Source organism: Mixophyes fleayi, chromosome 2, assembly GCF_038048845.1.
Source record: "Mixophyes fleayi isolate aMixFle1 chromosome 2, aMixFle1.hap1, whole genome shotgun sequence".
Classification (NCBI taxonomy): Eukaryota; Metazoa; Chordata; class Amphibia; order Anura; family Limnodynastidae; genus Mixophyes; species Mixophyes fleayi.
In genome coordinates this window covers 218,888,951-218,909,762 of record NC_134403.1, presented here as the reverse complement: position 1 = coordinate 218,909,762, position 20,812 = coordinate 218,888,951, and the positions used below count along the sequence as shown (strand labels likewise).

General features: G+C 39.3%; 2 long non-coding RNA genes across 2 annotated transcripts; one reads left to right on the top strand and one right to left on the bottom strand.

The window, feature by feature from the left end:
* The first annotated feature begins 1,598 nt into the window (after nt 1–1,598).
* Nucleotides 1,599–16,890, top strand: LOC142138650 (uncharacterized). The gene is made up of 2 exons (XR_012688073.1): nt 1,599–1,742; nt 16,561–16,890. It is a non-coding gene; the product is annotated as an uncharacterized LOC142138650 (long non-coding RNA).
* On the bottom strand, nt 9,093–19,439 carry LOC142138651 (uncharacterized). Its single transcript, XR_012688074.1, has 4 exons — nt 19,383–19,439; nt 17,610–18,918; nt 16,765–16,841; nt 9,093–10,429 (listed from the first exon to the last, which is right to left on the bottom strand). It is a non-coding gene; the product is annotated as an uncharacterized LOC142138651 (long non-coding RNA).
* Between the last annotated feature and the right edge of the window lie 1,373 nt (nt 19,440–20,812).

Here is a 20,812-nt window from a genome sequence, read left to right as displayed (position 1 = left end):
CACAGTTATCAGCAGTTAAACATTTACCTTCCACCTTACAACTATGTTCTTAAACCCTTAAAGCCACTGTTCCTAATCCCCCAATCACTGCTGGTAGGTGTACACTTTCTGTCTGGTGTCTTCTATCTCAGCTCCCATAAATATACCATGGAATCAGGTTGTCAATATCAGACATATTTTATGTAGTTTCAGACCTCCTGATCGCATTTGAGGTGGATACTGTACCACATCCGAATATATCCAGGAGATCATCTGGATCTGGGGACCAAATTAGTTTACACTTCATAATATTTTATAAGCTAATTTTACCTGGAGCTGAAATAAGATGTAAAACACCCAACCAAAAATGGAACCATCTGGCCAGATCATGATCCCACTGTCTTAAAGGGTTTAACATGTAACTAAACATGAATACAGTACTTTGATATGGATGGAACTGTGCTACCTTTGTTTATCCTTCAATGTATGAAGAGACATGTAAAATGAAAGTCATTCAGAAGTTGCTTACTGCACACTGCCAATGTTCCTTGCATTTTATCATCCTATGAATATAGAGGAGACTGTTCACAACTACCTACTTTAAATGCCCACTTCCCTGTCTTATTTTTAATTTAATATTTAGAAATGGACAATTTTCAGTACTTTACAGCAAATGTAACACAAGCCTTTTACACCAATGTCACCTAAACACCATATAGCCAGAAACCAGATCCACAAAGGATTCCATCCATGGGAGGGACTTTTTAGACCCTGCCTCAGATTCCCATACAGGGAGAGGCTCTTACAGCATTCCTCCAGAAACAAAGACAGAAGTACATTGTTAACCCCTTACTGGAGATACATATACAGTGAAATTATGGATCATATTATTAACCGTTGTTCTGCCAATAAATGCCATGGTTGCTCTTGGGAGATCTGCATGAAGTGTTGTGCCTGCCTCAAATAAGTGGACAGTAGTATACAAAAGGCAAGGTGCTCATTATTATTAGCCTTTTTTATTGGTAGCAGCTAAGTGCTGGGTGAAAAGAAAAGTTACATAAAATGGTAAATCCATGAAAATGTAATGTTTAAAGACTCAAACTACTCAATAAGTATATTGCACAGCCCAGTAATTAATACATTTTTGAACTCATTCTTTCACTCGCAAGCTTTGAACTGCACAAGTAAATATGCATTCCATTTGTAATTTCTGCACTGTACATCACAGTCATGTGCAGACATTTAATTTAGAATGACAACACGCTCTACAAAAGACCGTGTTTATACAGGACAAACATTTCACATTTGTGCAGGAGTTAAACACAGAACTGTCACAATGAATGAATTGTGTAGAGTGTGCACAGGGGGCAGCAATGTTTTTGTTGTTGCATTCACTGGTCACTGTGCCTACTTCTCTACCTCTATTCCTATTGTTAAAAACAAATCTCTTTCCACTTGTGGTGCCAGCTTTGCGGCTCCTGGCATCCCATACACACAGACCTCTCTATAGAATCTTCCTTTACCTTATATAGCAGGGAGCAGATGAATTTCTCACTTCTAATATTAATAGCCAGGAGGAGCTCAGGGGAGCTGCCAAAAATAGCAGGGAGGAGAGAGACAGAGGAGGGCTAAAGAAGAGATAGGAGGCTAGGGGGAGGTGATGGGGTGAGATAGACACCAGCAGATTCTCTGGGTACAAGAGGGGACATTTGTGACTTAGTGTGGCTTTGGGGACATGCACTGAGGGACATCACCAGCATGAGGTAAGTGACGGCATAGTACTAGTAATTACTGCTCACATGTAGTGCAGGTGTTCTAGGGATCCCAGAATACAACTTTGATCTTTAGCTTGTCTCACAATTGTACAGACCACACACTTGCATATTTCCAGTAATAAAAAAATCCAGCAGCAATGATATTCATGTAAGACGAAGTTATCAAACATTAGCATACACATATAACTAAATGTTTGCGATAATCTGTCGCAACATGAGCACAGAACAGCATTTGTACACAGCTTTAATTCATGAATAAAAATCTAGAGTAGAGGATTAAACATAAAGCAACTGATGAGAGATCTTAAAGTTGTTTCTGCCAACTTTTGTCTCTCTATATATTGTTGAAATACTACTGCTAGTGGCTGCAATTAAAGAGTTGGAGATGCATGGTACAAACCTCCATATAAGAGGATAATAAAGAACAAGTTTGAGGAAAACTATCTGTCCCCCTGAAGGAAAAAAACCCCCAGTAAAAATGCATTTTCATCAGATATAGACCCCCCCCCCCCCCCCTCCAAAAAAAAAAGAGCCAAAAATAGTATTAACTGGATCTTCGCTGTAACATAAATCTCTATAAATTAACTACGTTTGGCATATGTGATAGTCACCCACACTGCTGTGTTGAAAACTGCTCAAGTGTCATGTGTAGGAGGGGTAGACTAGGCCCAGTGTTACAACCTCTTCTCAGATCATTCCCTAATGCCTGGCCTTTTAAGGGAGCATTAATTCACCAGATAACTCATTCCAAATTAGAGTCATCATTTCCAATGTTACACAAGAAAAATAGACTATTTAGAAAAGTTATTATTGAATGATAATTGATAGTAAATCTCTGAATTGTGACAATCTTATAACAAGCATTGTAGGTTTATATGGACAAAGAACTCCATCATGACATATGATGACACAGATTATATTATTTCATATTATAAGGCCTTGTGAAGATAAACTGGTGCTCTGCTAATTCAAATATACTCTTTTTAAGGTCCAACTTGAAAGCAAATGTGAAAATAGCTAGCAATTACTATGCATCAACACACTAATTATATTGCTATAACCATTACTGAGTTTCAACAATCTTAGTCTGCGAATAGGCTGCTGCTAATATCCTGCAAGTCAATGAATGTGGAGTAAAAATCATTGTACCAAATGAGACAGTATATATTTGCATTTTTACATGCATTTTGCGTTATTATGCTTTTATTTTTATAATACTTTCTATTCATTTTCAGCTTGTCTAATGTGAATGAATGTAATTGAAAACTTACATTACTAGAACATAATTACTTCCTGTTTTGTCAAACGCAAGTTTAAATAAAACGCAGATTTAATGCACTTGTTAACACATCTAAAAGTATTTTAAACACATACAGAAACCCAATGTGTTTTATATATGTATTTACATATGTTTTAACGTGCTAATACAATTTCAATAATAAAAAAAATGATAAATAAAAACAGATTACGAACACCAGTGTGTATGTAGTCTTGGTATCAAAGAGTAACATTTTTAACTGAAATCATATGCATTTCTTTTCAACACACTGCACATGATTAAGTCATTGTTGAAATGATGCACGCTAAAGATCATTGATCACTATGCTTAATGCTATGTCTAGGTGGATTTTTCTGATGCTTCAGATATGTTCCTAACATTCTCATAAATCTCCTATCCAAGCTTCTGAATGGGGTTCTGAAGAAAAACACTGAAATGAATATGAACATTTTCTATAAAAATGCATCTGGTACAGGCATGGGGAATGTTCCACTCATTGCGACTTTTTTATGTAACTGCAGCATCAGAAAAAAAACACCTATGTTTTTAAAAATAGAATAAACATCAATCTGGACATAATCTAAATGCGTGTGCTATTCGCCCAGCAGTGATTAAAAATACATTGCAGAAGAAAATAACATACTTTCCTTTTACTATGCACTAAAATGTAATGTATTGCAAAAACATGATACCCTCACTAATTTCCATCAGTGTGCCAATAGAATTTTGTTCACGTGTTATTTATTTTCCAGCCTTGAATTTTTAACATCAAACAAGTACTGAGAGTGGAGGTTGCTGGCTGGGCATTCATTATATACAATCAGTCACATTGCTGATCAGGCCACCAGGGGGACCTTTCACAATCACATGCGGCCCTTGTTGCCCTGGATAGCTGGTGGGTATGTACAAATGAGACCAGAGGGCCCCTCTCCCCGAATAAATGGGAGTTTTACACTGTTCAACATGTGGGTGGACACTAGCATAGTATCAATCTTTAAGAAGTATTAGATGCCAGGCCATCTCAGGTTGAATGCAAAAAAACCATATTCCAACTTCTTCTCCTCCAGCAAATAAGCATAATGGTTGCAATGAAATTAAGTTTCATGTCACCAACTCCTCTTGCAGACACTTAGTAGATATAAAATAATGCTGGCAGTTCATATATCCAGTGTTCTAGGTGCAGTTCCACAGTAAACAGTCAGCGTTAATCATACATACAAGCAGGCAGTTGGCATATATCAGAAGTTCTTAAACTCTTTTCCTATCATCCCCATATCAATGCACATTATCCCCTACACCAGGGACTCTCTTCTACAACTTATAGCAACGCTGCCTTAATGCAACTACCACTCACAGTATGGGAGTACTCTCCAAGGGGGCTCTCCTCTTGCTACTGCATCTGCCACCGGCACACTTTTCTACGGGGCTTACATTAAATTGTGCCTCACAGACTCCCCCGAATATCCCCCTTCTGCAGGTGCCTCTATTATTTGTGGGATCTCTAGTCGCTAGTGGAGTCACAGACACTTGTGACATTGCAGCATCCGCCACACACCCCACTGTGCCAGGGACCCGTGATCTCCTCCTTCTCCAAGGTCCAGGCTACAAAGATGGGCACTTCTTCACTAGATGGAGGATATCCTTATCACAGGTTATCACATTCGCTAACGCAAGGCTCATACCTCACTACTCCTCTGCCCTCCTGGTGACCTTGTCTGCCATCAACAGGAGGAGAGCGCTTCTATATAAAATTGCTTTGATATTCTGAATAAATAGCCTTATTTCTTAGCAGGGCCACTGTAAGAAAAAAATTGCAGCCCGAAAGACTGGAAACATTTGCATAATAAATTAACCTGGGCCAACAGCATAGAATAAAAGAAATTTACAGTTGTAAAGTGTATGTGTTGAATGTGTGAAATGCAACTAGCCAAAAGTGAATTGTTGAATTTACATATATTGTGCCATTCTTGGAGATTGGTTCAACGGCTTTAAAACACTAGTAACCCAAGTTCAAATGATAAAAAATGGTTTTAAACACTGGACATTTGACAATGGGGTTTAACTGTCCCCACAAATAGATTGCCTTGTAATGCTAAACTACCAATTGAGCCTGGTTAGGCAGACTGGCATTGATCTCAACGGTAATCCTGTACCTTAGTGCCAGGAATAGAGCTGGTCTGGTTAACAGTATTTATGTTTAGAAAGAGCAGAGATCTGGGTCAGTCTCACAGACAAGAGAAGTACGCTCCCATACTTGCCACCGCCCCTAGACCTTTGTCCTTGGCGAGAGGGCAGTGTCATGTCAAGTTCCATAAACTAACCTTGAGAAGAAAGTGGTGCCTCAATTCATCATGGATTACATTAAGGCTCCTCATCAGTTATCTCCTACTCACTCCATAAATCCAGTTAAGTATTTGAATGTCTTAAAAAATGGTACACTGGCATGGTAACACACCAACATCTAACAGGATGCTACCTCAAGTCAATGCTCATATATCTGTGGGCAGTGACTATCCTATCAGACAAGGCTTCTACAGGTACTTTTTTATTGCCATGATTTTTTATAATGGAATATAGACTTTGAGTATAAAAAGTACCTAAATTAAGTTTTCATACCTTTTTTTGACCTAAAAAAATCTACCCGGGAAAAGAAAGAAAACTACCTAGCAAATTATTAACAAAATAAAGACTTACGGTATCATAGCTCTTAATTCGTAAATCAGTAAATCTTCCAACTTTAATCATACATTCATACATAGTTCTTCTTCACAGAGAAACCTGGGTTAAAGGACTGAGATTACAAGTTTGTGGACTACCTTTCATTTTCACCTGGAGGAAACATACTTCTTTATATGCCCATATTGAATCTCGTGGCTATGGAATGTTAAGAAGTATGTAACCTGAAGGTGGAACCTCAGCTGGATATCAAAAAGTTAACGGCTAAGTCAGCTCTTATCTTCTTCCTCCCTAAGAGATCTGCAGCATAAAGTTGTAGTAAAATGTTAATCTAAATACATTGTTAGATGTGAAAGGCTATATCAAATAACATTTCAGGGTGTTTTCAAGAAATTATGCTAAACATCAATCTATAACTACAGTATGTCCCTGAATGTGGATGTGTGGGTAACAACTATCATTGTCTATGTTAATACATAGACAATGATAGTTGTGTCTCTATTTTTCTGCATCATTAATTGCCCCTGTTCCCTCTCCTTATGTATGTTTCCACGCTGTAGATTGTCCTCTCTTACACAATATGATTGGTGATCCAAGTGCCAATGGAATGTTCTTTTTTTGTGTGGATGAACAGGAAAAGTCTAGGAAGGAGGTGGCGTGCCTGACAGGCTTAGAGAACCTCAAGAGATTTGCCTCATTAGCCACATGAAGAACAAATCACTAACAGTTTAAAACAGAGTTATATCATTGGTAAGCAAGTGGTTCATAAAAAAGAAGCCCACTTCTCAGTCCTCACTTCTAAAATAATACTTTTATCACATATTTTAGCAAATGTCTCCCACTACATGCTAATTGTAGAACCCATTAAATCTAGCTTAACCTACATTTCTTTATGAACCAATCAAATAATGACGCCATAAGATCACTTATAAGATGGTCACAGCTCACCTGTAATACCAGATGTTTACATATATTGTACAACTCACTTGTCCATATTTTGAAGGTAATTTGGTACTTGTCAAGTCCATGTGGCCTTTTACATTTTAAAAATGACGTAGATATTTTTCATACCAGGCAGCATGGTTTTAAAACACTGTAGTTAATGAAGGCACATTTTAAAGTTGCGTATTTTAAGAAAACCTGCAGTACAGAATTAAATGTATAAGGACATACGCTCCTGTAGATATTGCTTGAAGTATCTATAACCAAATTATAAGACACGCATAGTAGAACATGTACTTGTTGCTACTAAACAAAAACCACTTTGGTTAAGAATAATTAAGTGGGGGGAAAAATAGAAATATGATAGGTGTGAGGACTCGTCCCATTTATCTGCATCAGCAAACATTCTGAGACCTAATAGTCTCTGTCTGCATGACATAAAACTACATTTCAAACCTGTAGATGAAGGACCGTGTTGGCCACACGCAGCCTGATTCAAGCACAATGAGTTGCCTGGTTGCAGCTGGTGAAAAGGAACCACATCGACCCTGCACAGGATTTGGTCCCCTTCAACCAGCCGCAACTAAGCGGATAAGGTTCTGCATCAGATAATCTGTCTATTTCAAAACCTACATCACCTCCTTGAAAGTGCACATCAAGCTAAAAATGCATGTATTCTCTGTGCTATTGGATATATGGATATGGTATGGATGTATTTACATGTGAATCAACAGAAACTAAGAAAGAAACAACTTTATTTTACTATATAGAGCATTGGATTATTATGCATTGTATTCTCAGATATAACACATAGGGGCATATTCAATTAGGATTCCGGTCCGCAGTAACGCGCGTTACCGCGGAAAGTGCGCACTAGTGCTGGTAATACGGCACTAGTGCGCAGTAGTGCCGGTAATACAGTACCGCAATAACGCAGATTTCCGTACGCAACCCTATGGGCTGCGAACTAAAATCCACGTTATTGCGGTACCGTGGATTAAGTTCGCAGACCGGAATAGTAATTGAATATACCCCATAGTGTGAAGTAGGTGAAACGATCTGAAAGGGTAATTTTTATTAAGTAAAAATTATATTATGAAAACAATTTGCTAACAGTACAGATTAAAATGATAAAATCCTGGAATATTGAGCATTAATATTACCATGTTCTTAACCTAAATCATATTGCATTATTTTGGCCTTGTCATGAGTATTTCCACAAAGTGGCGCCATCTTAGTTGCATATGCACAATAGAGACACATTCGTATTCTAGTTCAGCGTTCAACCCTTTCATTTGTAAGGGCAACGTAAAGTGTGATTTAGTTTTTTGTTTTTTTTTTAATATCCACATAAATGCAATAGTGATTCCTCCATCTTCCACATCCCAAGATAGGGTATAGCATAATTAAGCAACGGAAGTCTATTTACAGTACAATGTCAATGTAGAGATGGTGCAACATGCCTCTCAGCCTAACTTCTCCTTGAAACTTAAAAGAATTAAGTGTTTAAGAAGTATTTTGTTTAATATACTATACTATTTGAATACTGCATTTTTGTCATACAGGTGGTATGTACACACCCTAAGAGCTAAATGACCTGTTTGCAATTAGGACACACATGTGAATAAACAAATATAAACATAACCAGTCTTTCTGAAAGTAGCGTGAACATAAGAATTGTTATGGTATAATAGTTCTTGTTGCCAGATCTGATTCTATCTTGTTTGGACCTGGTGATTATTTCTGGAATTTCATACGATATCTTTAGCCAAAACATAACCTTTTTAAAACCATGTTCAACATGTGCCCATTGCCTATCATATAGTTTTCAGGCATAATGAAAGAAGTTAGGTAGTTTAAATGTCAATTCAAAACAATAGAGCAAAAGTGCAACAGTGATTTTAAGTGAAAAATATGCAATTGTTAAGTATTGTTGAGTTGCCTTTGTAGTAGTGAATAGAATTTAAATAAAAATACTTGCCATGGGCAATAGATTGGATGATTAGAATTGCCCCCTGTATTGCTAGTCTCTAGGGGGAATGCCGGCAGAGGTGCTCAGTAAGTGAGCAAAGCTTCTGCTTACCTGATGCGGGACCCGGAGTGAGCAGAGCAAAAGTCCTACTCACTCACCTGGGTCTTCAGTTCGAGCCCCGCGTTGCATCTACAGGGAGAATAAAATAAATACATGAATTTTCTAAATGTAACTCAGTATAGGCAGGAGCTTATACCAAAGTGACCTTTGCCCCTAGTCACTTTAAAAAAAAACGGAGGAAACAACAGGAGAGGAGGGGCATAGTAGGGGAAGAGAGTAATTATTTCTTTGGTCACTTTAGTCTCTTTGACACAATAAATTGTAGATTTTTTTTTTCAGGAATTATAAAGAACACCCAAAGGAGTAATTGTGATGTTGAAAAGCTGCAATTTCCATTATCCTGTTGATATAAAATACCACATATTTATTGACATTTACAAACCACAAATTCCAAATGAGCTATTTATTAAAGATTCTTGCACAAAATAACATTAACATAGGACATTGTAGGATATGTTCTCTCCTATAATGCTGAGGATATTGGCAACTATATAAGTTTTTAAGTATATTCAAGATTAAAATTGGTTATTTTAATTTTTCCTTCGAGTTACTTCATGGATTGATTGGAATGTACAATACAAAAACAAGACCCAATTCTTTTAATTTAGTCTGGCAAGTTACCAATATCCAGCCACATCTCCTTACTTACTTTAACAGAAAACTTGGCACAGAGGTATTTAGGTAGTAATATAGCTATTAAATAATTCAGACATTCAGGTTTCACTAAAAAATGAGAGATCCAGATAACCAAATATATGTAAAGCAGACTGCTGGCTTTATGATGCTGCTCAATTAAGATTAAAAAAAATTGGTGAATTAATCAGATATTACTTTTTTTTATACAAAATATCAAGACTAGAGAGACAGCTGAAACTAGACAAAAGTATTTCCCCATAAGTGTTGGGTTAGCAGAAAGTAACATAATGAAATAATGCCAAAAATTAAGTAAAGAATTGCACCAAAAGATGAAAAAAAAATTGTCCAAAGAATAAACAAACATATTTTCAATAATCACTAGAATAGCAATAAAGGATGTTACACATTTTTTTATTTTTTTTTAAGACAAAGGCAGTAAAAAAATAGGTTAAATTGTATAGTCTGTTTTACCTTGAATACAGTTGGAGATGGCAAGGCAATATACAAAGTGTTTAGTATTGGCACAGTTTGGAAGCCAAATTTAAATATGATTTGCAGGGAGTACAGCCCCAGCATACACTAGATCAGGGACAACGATGTTAGAGGATCGTTATATGTTTCTGCATTGAAATACAATAAACAAAAAACATAAAATGCAGAAAAATAAATAGGAAACATCCAAGGTGCTTTTGGTTATAGCACTAAGGAAACAGTCTAAGATAGCACTTGGTTTACATGTGTGTCCAATTTAATGTTCACACCAACTCATAGCCCATCAGCGCAAGAGAGAGAGGCCAAATATGGGGTAGAAGTGTTAGCTTTGTTGAAGAATAAAAAAAATAATCAGAGTATAACCTATGTGTAACAGCATATAAAAATCCATACTGTGAATTATTAGTAGCTGCCGGTAGTTGCTGCAGCAAAGATCAAATATTCCAAGTCACTTATCTGTGACTTAAAGTATGTAGGTGTGCTCAGAAGTGAAGAAGAAATGGCTTTTAGAGATGCTCAACCCACTTCATTCAGTGCATTCAGCAGCTGAGGGTATATCTGAAAGACAAGAAAACACAAACCACATCTCTATAGCTAGTCATCATAATCATGGTTTAGTTAAAAACTAAAACAAAGCCTTATTATATCATAGAACAAGCTTTGGAAGTTCCAAGTAATAATAGGGAAGTGGGAGACCAAAAAGAAAAACACAACTAAGGTTTTGTTTAATAACATGGTGCAGAGCAGTGATGGGCCACATATGGCCATCTGAGCATTTACCTGTGGCCCCCAGCTCCTTCCTGTCTTATGCCTCATCTGTCTTTTTCTCAGCTTTATGCTTCATCTGCCCCATTTGAGTCACTGCTTTATGCCCTGCCAAGCGTAAACCACAGCTGTTGCTCTTGATGAAGATGGTGTAGCAGAAGCACCATGGGTCATAAAACAGAGTAAGAACAAATGTGAACTTATCCGCCAGGAGCAGCCAACATCCGCACCACATGACCTTGTCCTTAGCACGATGTAGAGGTCACACAGTGCCAGATCAGGAGGAATATGCACTCTGTTTCCCTAATTGAAAAAGTTGATTACCGTATTTCCCCATGTATAAGACGCACCTTTTTCCCAAAAATTTTGGGTCCAAAACCTGGGTGCGTCTTATACAGGGGTATCGATACAGGGGTAGCGTTACAGAGTGTCAGCACGATCCAGCAGGCGGGGACAGGCAGCGGGGATGCAGAAGGCAGAGTGTCAGCGCGATCCAGCAGGCGGGGGACAGGCAGCGGGGATGCAGAAGGCAGAGTGTCAGCGCGATCCAGCAGGCGGGGACAGGCAGCGGGGATGCAGAAGGCAGAGTGTCAGCGCGATCCAGCAGGCGGGGACAGGCAGCGGGGATGCAGAAGGCAGAGTGTCAGCGCAATCCAGCAGGCGGGGGACAGGCAGCAGGGATGCAGAAGGCAGAGTGTCAGCGCAATCCAGCAGGCGGGGACAGGCAGCGTGTCAGCGGGGATGCAGAAGGTAGAGTGTCAGCGGGGATCCAGCAGGCGGGGACAGGCAGCGTGTCAGCGGGGATGCAGAAGGCAAAGTGTCAGCGGGGATCCAGCAGGCGGGGACAGGCAGCGTGTCAGCAGGGATGCAGAAGGCAGAGTGTCAGCGGGGATCCAGCAGGCGAGGACAAGCAGCATGTCAGCGGGGATGCAGAAGGCAGAATGTCAGCGGGGATCCAGCAGGTGGGGACAGGCAGCGTGTCAGCAGGGATGCAGAAGGCAGAGTGTCAGCGGGGATCCAGCAGGCGGGGACAGGCAGCGTGTCAGCGGGGATCCAGCAGGCGAGGACAGGCAGCGTGTCAGCGGGGATGCAGAAGGCAGAGTGTCAGCGCAATCCAGCAGGCGGGGGACAGGCAGCAGGGATGCAGAAGGCAGAGTGTCAGCGCAATCCAGCAGGCGGGGACAGGCAGCGTGTCAGCGGGGATGCAGAAGGTAGAGTGTCAGCGGGGATCCAGCAGGCGGGGACAGGCAGCGTGTCAGCGGGGATGCAGAAGGCAAAGTGTCAGCGGGGATCCAGCAGGCGGGGACAGGCAGCGTGTCAGCAGGGATGCAGAAGGCAGAGTGTCAGCGGGGATCCAGCAGGCGAGGACAAGCAGCATGTCAGCGGGGATGCAGAAGGCAGAATGTCAGCGGGGATCCAGCAGGTGGGGACAGGCAGCGTGTCAGCAGGGATGCAGAAGGCAGAGTGTCAGCGGGGATCCAGCAGGCGGGGACAGGCAGCGTGTCAGCGGGGATCCAGCAGGCGAGGACAGGCAGCGTGTCAGCGGGGATGCAGAAGGCAGAGTGTCAGCGGGGATCCAGCAGGCGAGGACAGGCAGAGAGTGTCAGCGGGGATCCAGGAGGAGGGGGACAGAGGCACAGTGGCAGCGATTGCAGGGAGAGTGTGCTGCCCGGCTGCTCTGATCACTATCAGAGCAGCCGGCCATTACACTCTCCCTGCCTTTTTTGACAGCTACCGTAATATTTTTTTTCCAAATTTCGGGGCCAAAAGTAAGGTGCGTCTTATACATGGGAGCGCCTTATACATGGGGAAATACGATACTTCATGTAATCAAGGTAAGAAATTTTTAGGTGGACTCTGCTATGTACCACTGTGCTGCAAAGTTGTTTGTGTCTGTTTTTGGTTTCACTAACACATGTACCCCATTATAGATGTTTGTTCACATTATAAACAGCAAACTTAATCAGTTGATTGATGGAAATCTCTCTGCAGAATTGTTGTGACCGTTTCAGCCTTACACCTAACTTTCAAAAGCTGGTGGAAAATCTGGTCACCAAGAAGTTACAATGAATTGTCAGATTTGTTTGTTTGAGATATCACTTGTTTATCTTAGATTAAAATGTCTGCTGTTATGTTATTACATAAAGGTGTCCTTTGATAAAGTGTATTATTTTCTACTATTACTGAGATTAAGGGTAATAGGCGGCCTTAGAGGACACACATGCTACCCCTAAATTCTACCAAGTTGCCCATCACTAGTGCAGAGGAATGATGTGCTATATCCAATAACAACCAATCTTATGTAATCAGAATAATAAAAGTCAATGTCTGTCTGGCTGGCAGGGGTTACGTCATATATTCCACTTGCTCTATTTAATTATTTTTAACATAAGATATAGATGTTTTATTCCTCTTTGCATAAAACAACTTTCATTGGAGAGGAAACATTAGGAAGTTGCACGGAAATCATTAATGAACATTTTTGTATACAGCTCTCATTTTTGCCCTTCGGCTACTTTGAAATGAGCACATATGGTTTATTTTAGACATTATGACCAGATTAATGCTAGGTAGTGGCAATTTGTCCTCGCTTTAAAACGTTCAGTGTGTATTAACAATGCAATCAGAGCATGTTCATTAACGTGTGCCATAGTTTCCCTGAAGCTTTGCTGCAGCACATTGGACACGTATCTTCGAAAAAAAACATGTATATCCTTTTAAAGACAAACTTCCTCTAAAACACAAGGGGGTAAATGTATGAACATGCGGGTTCTTCAACACCCGCGTGTTCGGCGATTAAATTTCAAGCGGCGCTGCATTGTAAAGGGTAAATGTATTAACATGCGGGTTCTTCAACACCCGCGTGTTCGGCGATTAAATTTCAAGCGGCGCTGCATTGTAAAGGGAAACTTCCCTTTACAATGCAGCGCCGCTTGAAATTTAATCGCCGAACACGCAGGTGTTGAAGAACCCGCATGTTCATACATTTACCCCAAGATGTAGAATTGACGTATCAGGAAGTAATGACGTGTAGAGAAATTGTAATGGAAGTATAGAATAATTTGTTTTAGTACTTCTGCTCATTCCAAGAAGTAGCAATGTAGCCTCGTAATTGTGTAAAAATACAATTGGTTGATCAAAAACAGGTTTTTTTGTCAGGAAAAGATGCCACTGGTATTGAGTTGACCAATAGGTTATTCAACAAAAGGCTTTTTTTCTCTCGTCTTCACCGAACTGTAGAAATACCCTAAATGCTATTATACCAAGATGACTGTTGCAACCTTTGCTGAGCTCCCAGAGATTGTAAGGCCAAACCCCATGGAAACTAACACCAGCATCAGGTCAACTAAATCTACATAGAATGCTGGTCACCTTAAACTAATTACTAGAACCTGTATTCTACAACATATGTTTATAAGACACATATAACCACTGCATTTCTAAAAGATATACGCAAACAATACTGAGCAAAAGTTTTAGGCAGATGTGGAAAACATGCTGCAAAGTAAGAATGCTTTCAAAACTAGAAGTGTTATTAGGTCATTTTTATTGATTAACAAAATGCAAAATTAATGAACATAAGAGAAATCTAAATCAAATCAATATTTGGTGCGATTCCCCTTTGCTTTCAAAACCGCATCCCATTTTTCTAGGTACACTTGCATAGTTTTTGAAGGAACTCAGCAGGGAGGTTGTTCAAAACATCTTGGAGAAACACAGATCTTCTGTGGATGTAGGTTTGCTCAAATCCTTCCGTCTCAATGATGTTGAGAATCAAGGCTCTGTGGGGGTCATATCATCACTTCCAGGACTCCTTGTTCTTCTTTACGATTAAAATAGTTGCTTCACTGTTGCCTGCAGACACTCATTGTACCACTCTCCAGTCCTTCGGCTCAGAACTGGAAAAAAACAGTGGGACTCGGGTACAAACCTATCTACTAGCCAGGAGTGGTCTTCATGGAAGAATTGCAGCCAAAAAAAAAACAACGTTCAACGTATAAAAAAGGCCAAGCGACGCAACTATGCACGAAAATATAGGAACTGGGGTGCAGAAAAATGGCAGTAAGTGCTCTGGACTGAAGAGTCAAAATGTAAAATATTTGGCTCTAACAAAAGGCAGTTTGCTTGTTGAAGGGCTGGAGAGCAGTATAATAATGAGTGTCTGCAGGCAACAGTGAAGCATGTGGAGGATCCTTGCAAATTTGGGGCTGCATTTCAGCAAATGGAGTAGGGGATTTGGTCAGGATTAATGATGTCCTCGATGCTGAGAAATACAGGCAGGTACTTATCCATCAAGCAATACCATCAGGGAGGCGTCTGACTGGCTCCAAATTTATTCTGCAGCAGGACAATGACCTCAAACATACAGCCAATGTCATTAGGAACTATCTACATCGTAAAGAAGAACAAGGAGTCCTGGAAGTGATGATATGGCCCCACAGAGCCTTGATTCTCAACATCATTGAGTCAGTAGTCTGGGATTACATGAAGAAACAGAAGGTGTTGAGAAAGTCTACATCCACAGAAGATCTGTGGTTAGTTCCCCAAGATGTTTGGAACAACCTCCCTGCCAAGTTCCTTCAAAAACTGTGTGCAAGTGTACTTAGCAGAATTGATGCTGTTTTGAAGGCAAAGGGGGGAAAGGGTAGGGGGGTTTACACCAAATATTGATTCAGATTTCTCTTCTGTTCATTCACTTTGCATTTTGTTAATTAATAAAAACAATTTAAACTTCTATTTTTGAAAGCATTCTTAGCTCTCATAGGTTTATTACCAATGATCTAGAAACATATGACAATTTGTGCAATTCATGAAAAAAAGAAAAGAAAAATCCAACCAAGTTGCATTCCTCACTCAAACCCACTTGTGAAAGTAGCAGTAGAACCATTTCCTCAGCTAGCATCTTAATACCAAATATAATGAAAACTATTTCTGAAAAGTACTCAATTTTCCTAGGAAGCTCTTCAATCACTAGCTAGGTCATGCAGAATGTGCTTTCAGCATATATTCTAATAAATGGAGAGTCATCCGTGATGCCTTGCATCTTACTCCCTCCCATGACAATAGGGTTATAAAGGCCTCATGCTTCCTACACAACCATTTATGACAAAGAGAGCTACAATTTTGAGGACTACCTCTCTGCAAATTGGAAGACATAGCATGGACATGACAGAATCAAGCACATGGACACAAAATTACAGATTTGTTTAATATTTTCTATCTCCTGTCAGGCAACTACCCAGACAGTAGAATGAAATTTAACCTTTAATAGACCCGTTAATGAACAGATATATTTACCTTTGATTAAAAATGTTTATATTGTAATTGCTTTATTAAAAATAAATGAAGCCGGAAAATGTGTTTTGTTTTTCTTTAAAGTGTATTATGTTGTTTTAGAATTTTTTTCCTTATAAAAATAACAACATTTTGTAAATAAACTGTTCCTTTGCAGAAAAGCTGACAAACAACAACCATAATTGGTAAAAAACAAACAAAACAATTTAGAGAAATCAATTTCAAAATTATGAACTGTAAAAGCTATGGAATTAGGGGATATGAATTTCAAAGACTATTAAAGTAGAGAAAGGTGTACGTAGTGCTATGTGCAGTATTCTTGTGATGTGGACTGTAGGTGTATGGTGAAGGTACAGAAATAGGTGCTGGAATTGGTGCAAGTGTTGGGTAAATGGAGTAACGTTAAGTACATTACATCCAATCACTGATTTATGGCCTGCGTAATGTTCAACACTAAAGAGTTGTTCAGGCAAGTCATTAATCAAACTTACAGAAATACGGAATCTTAAAACCATTCGTTACTACAATTTTTGTGGTTTTTTTTTTTTTAGGTTTTTCTGCAACTCCTGCATGTCACCTATAACCTGATAATCTTTGAGAAATCTGGGTCCATATTCTTCTATTTACAGGTGGATTTCCTTGGAGCATTCCATGGTGATCAGAGGGAAGCAGATTGTTGTTGACGAGGCAAGCAATGCAGTATTTTCCAGTTCTGCTATGTGCTCTCGGTGAAGATGACTCTCTCTCTCCTTCTATTTACTCAAGAGTCATACTCCTCTATGTCGTCCGAGGTTCGAAAAAGAAAAACATAATTTAGCAATTGAACAACTTACTGGAGGAAAAGCTATGTTGGTACAGGATGGCTGAGAGATTCTTCCTGAAGTGATTTCTCAATGACTTTCAATGCACTCTATAAAACAAAAAACACTAATTAAAAATAAAAAAAATAAAGTACACTGCATATTTGCCACTAAGCACTAGCCGCATTTTGCCATTTGTGATTTTAATCTGCCAATATAAGAGAAAATGTGGAATAATGCCCACACATTTATACATAGATTTCCACTTGAATATATTTTTTTAAATGTAAAATTAGACTTTTCAATCTTTTCTAACCAGGGCTAATTTCATGGTTTTGTTGAGTCTGCTTCTACTGAAACATTTTCCCCATTCTACTCAAGCAAATGTTATATTATATTATTTTATTGATAGCTTTCTATTTAATGTCAGTTACCTAGGGTAAACAACAAATAAACTTATATTGCCTATGGCTGCTTTTATATAATCTGAGTCATCCTAGAAAATTACATGACATTGTATTTGTCCATCTCTCCCGCTGGAAGGGATATCAAATATGCATACTTTTAATTAAGATTATGGAATTATAGGGAAAGTGAGGCTATTTTTCCCCTTAACTTATCACCTTTTTAAAAAAACAAAACAAAAACAAAACATAAAAGGGCTTCTGGAGTAAGACTCCAAAACACCTCTGCTATTTTTATACCCATAATAGATCCAATGCAAACTGGATCAAGTAGTAATACCCAGATTCAGCTATCCTATAAAAGGCCCCACGCATGATGAGTTGGAGCAAACCCCCAGTGATGGTCACTGGGACTTTTACAGTGTGATAAGATCTTTTTTTTTTAAACAAACAAATATTAACAAAGTATATTACCGTGCTGTTCCTGCTTCTTTCTGGCCATATGAATCATCCCAGTCTGGAGTGGCTCTTTTGACAACATTCAGCCATATCTCCTCCTCCTCGTAGCTGTCACTGTAGCCAGGTGTGAATAAATAACTCAGGATGTTCCTCCACTGCCTGATTTAGCAATTCCATAATAATATTGGCTATTGATTTAGTAGAATTTGCTTGATGTTCCTCACTGCGCTGCTCAACACTCCATGCTGCCGACCTCTTTCAAACCTCCACCCTCAGAACACCATGGTAAGAACACCAGAATTTGTTCTGGCAACAGGTCAAACACATCCAAATTAATGCTTGCTGAGTGCTTTTGCAGACAGTAAGGTAGTGTTCCCAGAGAACGCCATTGTATTCTTAGCAATTGTTTACCTCCTCAACACTGCATGCAACATCAAAATCGATGCAAAGTGATCGAATGACAAAAAAAAGTATGTACAAATCCACTCACTTACAATATTACTATCAGTGTCAAAGCTCATTTAGTAGGCTTTGGGAATGCTTTCTAAATTCATAAAATTAATACTCATGTATGAATCATTTCAATATTTCACATATTTGTATTATTACTTGCTTTACATTTGTTCTATATATGTTCTATATAGTCATAATAGTATGACTACATTAAGTAGTATCCATTTTTTCATTGGTGAGATTTTTTACATTAATTCTTATATTTACAGTCAAATTTATTTTATGTTTTTTCAACTTCTTTCAACACATTGTATAATCCATATAACCCATTGGTACTGTAGTGGCAAGTTAAGGTAGTGTCATAATAGATGTTATAGAATGCCATTTTCTGACCAGGATACTACAGCATGCTAAAGCAAGGACACGTGTTCAAACATTGTAACATTAAAGTAAATGGAGAACACGGTTTCCATTGCCACACCATAGCTTTAGAATACCACCGTTTCCTGGTAAGAAAATTGCGGCATTCTAAAGCGCCCATTTGGCACTACCCTTACCAAGAGGGTTTTATAACTTAATAGCGAACAGTTTGATATTCCAACATTACTGGGATTGATATGGGGCAGAGACTGATGTGAGGGAGCTCTCTGTACAGCGCTGCAGAATTAGTGGCGTTATATAAATAGCTGATGATATATTATTTGATGGTGTGCATAAGATAATCGGGGTGGTATAACTGGTTCTTTTCAAGTTTAGCAACTAGTTTCATTACCATTTTGTAGACTATTTTCATACCACTGTAGGGTGTCCTGACATTGTCTTTGTTGTCAGGTTACTCAGCAGGCACCAAAAACAGCAAAAGAGCCAGAAACTATTTAAATAAAAATTGGAGAATACAAAATTACCATCAGAAACCCTTCTACTAGAGATCTTTCATTTCTAAAGCTAGCTCCACATTAACTGGTCCTGACACTCTCATCACTGGTGCCTGTTGGTTAGTGTGGAGTAATGCATACACAGGTAGGAACATCTGGCTTATTTTGGGGGCCCACATGCGGCCTTCCTTGCCAAATTAACAATATTTCTATTGATACCACAGCATAAGCAGCTAACTTTAAAACTCAAAATAAAAGCCACTGAAGCAAGTATAGGAAATAAAAATGTACAATCAACCCAGAGCACTTGCATAAATTTTCCTTCAAAAGGTGCATAAAATTAACTTACCTCAAATGCAGTTATAACTGCAATTATAATACACTGTATATTAAACAGGATAACCAAAACTAAAAAACACTTAATTGCATACAACATTCACAAAGGACACACAAGACTGACCTTTATTTATGTTACGCCTGCACATCCGCTAGTTCTGGAGGCATTGAAGACTTAGGGCTAGATTTACTATCAGGCGTGTTTGTAAAGCCGCCGACTTTCGGCGGGTTTGCCGGCGGTTTAGCCATCGCCGGATTTACTAACGCTAAACCCGCCATCCAAACGGCCAGAAATGATGTTTTCAAACCCGCCTCTGTATAAAGCGCCGTGACGGTTTCAACAATGCTCCACATACAAACAGCCGGATTTACTATTAGGGGGTTTATAAAGGCGCCGGAAAACCGCCATTCAAAAGACCAAAATGAAAGCGCTGCTTGTGAGCGGCGAGATTGTTCAAACAGTGTGCTGTTTCAGGTATTTGGTCAATCAGAACAGAAGGGAAAGGGCCATTTCATGTGCAAAGTTTGTCCCTTTGGGATTGTATATGTTAAAAGGCCAGTGTCTTGTAATGGCAGTGTAATTTGGGTTTCTTTTTCTCTTCTGTTTTCCCACGATGCAATTTTTTTACTAAGTTCAACATTTGTTTAATATTGCAACAAATCCCTTAACAGAGTGTAAAAGCAATTTTAACTGTACTCAATAAAGAATGGGTTTCTGGCTGATGACTCCTCTGCTGCATCCTCACACATCTGCACAGCACAAATTCAGGCACAAACCCACTAGTAGAGGTGTGTTATAGCGTACATTTGTACTTTGGTAAACCAGGTTCAGCTTACTAGAATAATCTGGTGGGGTGGTTATGTATGCACCTGAAAAGGGGTCTGATATTATCCTGGCTGGCTGTTTTATACATAATCTAGCATTACATCAATTTACCCCACCGATTAGTGCAGTACACACTGAAGCAGAAGGGGTCTGTGTCACATCTGGTGATGTGCAGAGCACAGAGGGCGGAAGGCAGATTAGAGTCCGTCTCATTACAAACTACTACACAATAGGAAAAACATTTATTTCTCTAAAATGTGTTTGATGTGAGTGCAATGTTTGTGACAGTCAGAGGGCAATTTGTAAATGATTTGAGTGCCTAGTTTTTTAAAACATCACTATACTCTTGTTTAATTAGCAGAAAATAAACACTGACACCATAGAAATTTAACTGCATTTATTGCAGTACAACACAATAAATAATAAAGGATAATGCTTATACAAAGTAAAAAAAGCATGAGGCAATAGTCATGTGTTAGCGCTAGCGACGCCTTTTTGCTTGCATATCGCTATGTTTTGCCCCACTCTGTCCTCTCCCTGGCCCACCCCTGGTGCGAGCACCTCTCCTTGGAGGAGTACTCTGTGCCGATGTGCTTGGCGTACTAGCGGTACTTGTGGTGGCCGAGGAAAAGGGTGCAGGCAAGCGGGCAATGAGTTCTTGCTGCAGTTGGCCTGCCAGCCGGGTCAGGTTCGCATTCCCCTCGCGAACGGAGGAATTTAATGCCTCC